Source organism: Triticum dicoccoides, chromosome 4B (genome assembly GCF_002162155.2).
Source record: "Triticum dicoccoides isolate Atlit2015 ecotype Zavitan chromosome 4B, WEW_v2.0, whole genome shotgun sequence".
NCBI lineage: Eukaryota > Viridiplantae > Streptophyta > Magnoliopsida > Poales > Poaceae > Triticum > Triticum dicoccoides.
In genome coordinates, this window is record NC_041387.1 from 353,927,748 (window position 1) to 353,934,906 (window position 7,159).

Genomic DNA, 7,159 nt, shown 5'->3' on the forward strand with positions numbered 1-7,159 from the left:
GCGGGCTGGATCTGGGCCCCGGGCGGCGGCGTGGGGAGCCGGCGGCACCACGTGGCGAACGCGGGTTGGCTGCGGGGGCGAGGGCAGACGTGTCCGGCTGCGGCTGGACGCATCCGGCGGCGGAGAGGGAAATATCTAGGGTTTCGACTACGGGATTTCAGGGGGAATCACATATATATAGGTAGAGGGAGCTAGGAGAGTCCAAATGAGGAGCGGTTTTTGCCCACACGATCGTGATCGAACGACCGAGAGCATAGAGGGGAGTTAGATGGGTTTTGGGCCACTTTGGAGGGGGTGTTGGGCTGCAAAGAGAGAGGGGCTATACGGTTACCCGGTTAACCGTTGGTGTATCAAACGACCTCCAAATGGCACGAAACTTGACAGGCGGTCTGCCGGTGCTATACCAAGGCCGCTTGACAAGACTCGGTCCATTCCGAGAATGTTTAACACCCGCTCACAACAAGAGACGGAAGGGGAACGCCGGAGGACATAGGAGCACCGGATTGCAAAACGGACAACGGGGAAAAGCTTGGATGCATGAGACTAACACATATGCGAAATGAAATGCACATGATGACATGATAAAATGCAACACGCAAGCAAATGACATGGCAACGACGGCGAATAACTGGCAGACACCTGGCGCATCGGATCCGCGGCGTTACAACACTCCTCCACTAACAAGAGATCTCGTCCCGAGATCTTAGGACCGAGACGGAAGAGAAAAAAGGAAGAGGTGGAGCAAGAACTCGAGAAGAAGCAAAGAATCGAGAGCACTCGAGAAGAAGAGAGGAACGACGAGAATGACGAGAATCTAAGCTCACGGAATCAGATAGAGTATGAAACTACTCCAGTTAGAACGAGATAAGAAACGAATAAGATTGAAAGGATTTATGCAGCACTCCGACTGAAACATGGAAGGATAGAACACGAGCTTCACAAGATGGAATGACACTTGACGAGATAAACAACGCAATGTCTCCGGAAGAATTGAAATAGTGGAATGAAAAGAACTTAGAAGGAAGGATTGAACGGAGTTGTTGAGCAAATCAACAACGAAAGAATAAGCTTGTTGTGGACTTATGAAAAACATCTCAAAATTATAAGGTGATAACCGACCACAAACGGAAATGATTGGATCGCTTAGAAGAACGAATAAATGCAAAACTCCACTTCAAAAGAAAAATGGAGAATTAATTGCACTTCAAGACGCGAGAAGAACAGATATTTGAACTCCACCAACAAAATCTTGATGAACTCTTGAAGAAAAGATTAAATCATGACGAACCACCATGAAGAACTCCGGTGACAAAAAGATGATGAGATAGAATGAAGGATGAAGAAATAAGATTAAAGCTTGCGATGATTTGGATGGAGGTTTCCGACGAAATGGCTGAGGAAATTGAACTCCGGGAAAAGAAAAGATGAAAACACTTGGAACTAGAATTTATTCATCAAGAACAAACTCCGAAGGAAGGAATTAACTACTTGGATGAAATAAGAATAAGATTTATTGTATGCTTATCCTTCATCAAATTAAATTGATGACCAACAATGGATTTGGCATACTACTTATTCTTCTTGAAAAGGATTGAGAAGTGACATATCATAAACTTGAGAAGGTCTTCATGAACCACCGGTAGGATTGAAAAGAATGAATGGATTAATATGATAATCAAGGGAAAAGAATCTTTGAACGAACCACCGTAAGAATTCGAAAATGACTGACGAAAGAGAAAGAATCACCGGGAAGAATTAGAAGAACAAATATGATTGAGGGGATTTAGATGCAAAAGAACAAGGGGATCATGAGCTGATTAAAGAACACTTGAACGAAGCACCGGGATAAATAGGTAACGATAACTGGAATGATGAGGGCGAAGAATTCTTCTGGAACGATGGCCTCCGGTGAAAAGAAACGGAAAAACAACTTCTGACATACTCCGGATGGTTGAGAAAAAGAATATCTGACAAATGGAATAATTCGAGAGGATAACATGAAGCTAGAACCACGAATCTTCGAGAGAACGGTCAAGATTGAGAGGAAAAAATCTTCTTCGATCTTCAAATGACGTCGAGAAACACCAAAAAAGTTACTGAGATACTCCGGTAGAATGAAAAAACGAAGGGATTGAGCCAACAATGAAAATGATTTGAAATCGATCTTGGAGAAGGCATGTGGCTGATGAAATCCATTCTTACGTCACACTTGAAAAGAATTGAGAATAACTCCGGGAGAATTAGAAGAGTCAGGTAAGATCCTGGAAAAAGACCTGTGGGTTAGGGCCCACTGAAGAGAGAACACCATTGAAAAGGATGATGAACAGATAGATGAAGCACCGGAACAATTGAAATATTTGAATGAGGTGACAACCTCAAATTAATTGGAACACAGACGAATCTCCTGAGATGTCTTGAACACTCCGGAAGGATAAACTGGCGAGAGGCGAACGAGCAGGGAAAACACTTGATCGAAGGAAGAGAATATGATCAACCCGAAAAACTTGAATTGAGTCCACCGGAGAAGAAAAGAGATGAAGAATGTCCACCGAGACGAGAATTCACCGGTTGAAACAATTGACGAAAGACTGAAGAGGTTCCACACGAATGAGATAGATGGTCGAGAGAGAGTCAGACTCCGGGAAGAAAAGGGTGGGAGAGCGGGAAAACAAACGCAACTTGGAAGGGGAAATCGTGAATATCTTGAAGAGAAAACATCGGTTGAAATCATTGAGGAGAGAGAGCAAAGACTTCGCACGAGTAGGATTGATACTCGATTACGGACTCCGGTTCCGAGAAGAAGAAGGGAGGGCGGGTGGGAAAAGAAAACAACTGAGGATTGAACTCAAAGATGAAGAGGCTCGAGTCAATTTGACGAGAAATGCACCGGATGAAAAGGGCTGAGAACCAACGATCGAAAAACCAACTGTGTGATCCTAAAGAAAATTTGAAAGGGAAGAGGAGTAATTCAAAACACCTACGTCAAGATTCCTTACCAGAGCGACGAAGGGGATGAGGAGTAAAAAGAATTCCTACTCTCCGATATAACTAGACTCGGAAAATAGTTTTCTTCTAGACTCAACAACGGCCAAACTACACGATCAATCAAGGGGGCTCCTAGGGTCGGTCGAGGCTCTGATACCAACTTGTCACGCCCAATATGCGACCCTATCCAAAAGGAACTCGAAGGTCCCACCAAGGATAGACCCGCATATTGAAACGCTTTTGCAAGGTGGATATCATTACATCAACATTACATAATAGATGGGGATACATACATAAGGCAAACAATGCCACATGAATACAACATCACAATACATAACATCATCATCCGATTACGGATGAAACACAAACAGAAACTCGAACGACATCCACCCTGCTAGCCCAGGCTGCCGACCTGGAAGCTATCCCCTGATCGAAGAAGCAAAAGAAGAACTCAACGCAAGCAAGCATCGCTCTCGCATCATGATCATCACATAACCTCTACCAGCAACTGTTGTTGTAGTAATCTGTGAGCCACGAGGACTCAGCAATCCCATTAGCATGGGTATCAAGACTAGCAAAGCTTAAAGGGAAAGGAAGGGGTAAGGTGGTGAGGTTGCAGCAGCGACTAAGCATATATGGTGGCTAACATACGCAAATAAGAGCGAGAAGAGAGCAAGCGGAACGGTCGTCAACTAGTAATGATCAAGAAGTGATCCTGAACTCCAACTTACGTCAAACATAACCCAGAAACCATGTTCACTTCCCGGACTCCGCCGAAAAGAGACCATCACGGCTACACACGCGGTTGATGTGTTTTAATTCGGATCTGGTGTCAAGTTATCTACAACCGGACATTAACAAATTCCCATCTGCCTATAACCGCAGGCACGGCTTTCGAAAGATTATACCCTGCAGGGGTGTCCCAACTTAGCCCATGGCAAGCTCTCGCGATCAACGAAGGAATAGACCTTCTCCCAGAAAGACCCGATCAGACTCGGAATCCTGGTTTACAAGACATTTCAACAATGGTAAAACAAGACCAGCAAAGCCTCCCGCTGTGCCGACAAATCCCGATAGGAGCTGCACATATCTCGTTCTCAGGGCACACCGGATTGTCCAAACTTCCGGTAGGCCAGCCCAGAGTTGCCCCTGGTGGCCATCGGCAGTTAACAGGTTGGACCAACACTCACGACGAGCACTGGCCCGGGGGGGATAAAATAAAGATGACCCTCGAGAGAGCGACTCCCAAGGGGAAAAAGGGCTAGGTGAGGCAAATGGTAAAACCAAGGTTGGGCCTTGCTGGAGGAGTTTTATTCAAAGCGAACTGTCAAGGGGGTCCCATAAATCACCCGACCGCGTAAGGAACGTAAAATCCGGGAACATAACACCGGTATGACGGAAACTAGGGCGGCAAGAGTGGAACAAAACACCAGGCAAAAGGCCGAGTCTTCCACCCTTTACCAAGTATATAGATGCATTAATAATATAGGAGATATTGTGATATCCCAACATAATCCCGTTCACCATGGAGCAATCTTCAACTTCATCTGCAACTAGCAACGCTATAAGAGGGGCTGAGCAAAATGGTAACATAGCCAAACAATGGTTTGCATAGGAAGGGTGTCAAAGGTTAGAGGTTCATGGCAATTTGGGAGGCTTGATGAGCAAAAGATAGGCTGCGCAGCAAAGCGATAGAACGAAGCAACTAGCATAGCAATGATAGTACTGAGATCCAGGGTAGCGGTCATCTTGCCTGAAATCCCGCAAGGAAGAAGAACGAGTCCATGAAGAAGACGAACGGATGAAGCCGAACCAACCGTAGACGAATGAATCCTCACGATCGCAACGAACCAGGAACTATCGAAAAGAAGCACACAACATAGTAAACACACCACACATGAACAAGACATAATGCACAACCAAGTATGATGCATGACAACGCTACGTGTAGCTACTCATGGCAGGAGATGATGCAAACAAGAACAACACATCAAGGCAAGTTTAAATGAGGCCGGGAGCAACATATAACAATTCCGGTAAGTCCTCATATGCATATTTCGAAATTGGTCCAGATCTGAATAAACCATCTGTTCAAGTTGTTAAACAACAAGTTAAGATGCACAAGGATTATCTACACGAGATTCTAGTCAAGTTACATATAAAGTTCATTTAGTTCGGAGCTACGGCCTAGAAGATATGAGCAAAGCAAGATAAACATGGCATTGATGCAAAATGCACCCAAACATCAAGCAAACACCTCAAAACATGGATGCAACATGATAATATGAAACTACATGCAAAATTAAGCAAGTTTCATATAGAGCACACTCAAAACGGAGCAACGGTTCAACACATGCATACTATACAAGTTTAAAGGACAAGCTGTCCAAAACAGCAACTAGGCATATTGCAAGCATCAAAACAATATGCTACAACATCTCAACATGATAACAAAAGGCATGGTCATGATGTACAGGTAGAGCATAACAAAACATGAACACTGAGCCATCTCCAGAAATCACTAGAACATGCTCAAACACACATGGTAAGATTGCAAGTAATAACAATTCCAGACTTTGCAGAAAATAACATCATGATGCAATGTTCAGAGCTATCAAACAACATGTTACAGGAAATTATCATGGCAAGCAAAGGCATGGCATGAATCTACTAATTGCATAGATCAAAAGACCCTTACTGACCATAAGCCAAAAAGGATGAGAAAATATAATGGCACCCATGTAAACATAGCAAGTTATTATACAGATTCAAACATGGCAGAAACAGAAATATGAAGGCATGTTGGTGAGCTTGTACCACTCACCACAGAGCAATACATGGCATGGCAAGGAAACCAACAGTAATAAGGAATGTTTGTGAAGCTAAGCATGGCAATATCAAGGTCATAGGGTACATGGAACACTAGGAAAACACATGAGAACAACTGAACTTAATGTTAACAGGCTGACAGCAACATTATGAAGCAACTTCAGAGCAAGATATGAACAATCTACAACAAGCTATAAATGCAACCAGGGGCATGTATAGTTAGAGGATGACATGTAGATCAAAACATATTTAAAGAACATCTCCAGATTATGCATAGAATAATTAGTAGCAACAAGTTTATATAGCATCACGAAATAACAGATTCAGCCTAGCAAAACAGCAACATAATGTACACTACTTAACAAGCTCGATTCACTCACCACAAGTCATTGCATGACAAGATAAGCATAGCATCATCAAGAAGACATGTTTATGTAACCAACCAAGGCAAGAACAAGTCCATAGCATGCAAGGATGAACTACAACAACCTTGGCTAAATTGAATAACATGTAAACAATCTGCCAGGAAACATTTTGAAGCAAAAGTAGAGCACTAAAATGACATGCTAGACTACTCCATAATTTCAAGCAAGGGCTTGAATGGATATACAATAACCACATGTTCAAAACAACCTTACTGAAGTATCTCAAAATATGCATGGATCACTCTGTAGCAACAAGTTTACATGGCATCAAAATAACAGCAGAACAGGGACTAAAATCAGCAACATCACGATGCCTAGTTTGCATGCTTGTGCGAGTCACCACATTGATCACAAAAATACATGGTAAGCACCTCTGTAAAGAAGACATAGTATAGTTCAAAACAAATGTAGACATCAACCTCATAGGATGCACACATTAATCATGGCAAAAATGACAAAAGAGCTCGTTCTGATAACAGACAGCAGAAAATATCATGAAGCACTCTTACAACGATGATTCAGGCATCTAGATGACCTCAAATGAGAATGATGCAATAGAATGAAATGATGTACTCGTTGAGACGAACAATTTGACATATTACACACGCAAAACGGAACTACAGATGCAAAGATACGGCATGACAAACATGGCATGATAATTACTGCAGATTCCGGAACTTAGAAGAAAAATTACCCTCCGAAAAGTCAACGGGACGAGGATATCCGGGACGGAGGGATCCGGGGCGAGGGCGTTTGGTTCCGGGGCCTGGTGGATCCCATCCAGGTGGGATGGATCCGGCTCCGCCGAGCGCACGGAAGCCGAGGCGAGGTCAGAGCGGCGGGGCCGGCGGCGGCGCGGGGCCGGCGAGGAGTGCCCGGACCGCGGAGGGGCGCCGGCGATGCACTCGGGGCCAGAGGCG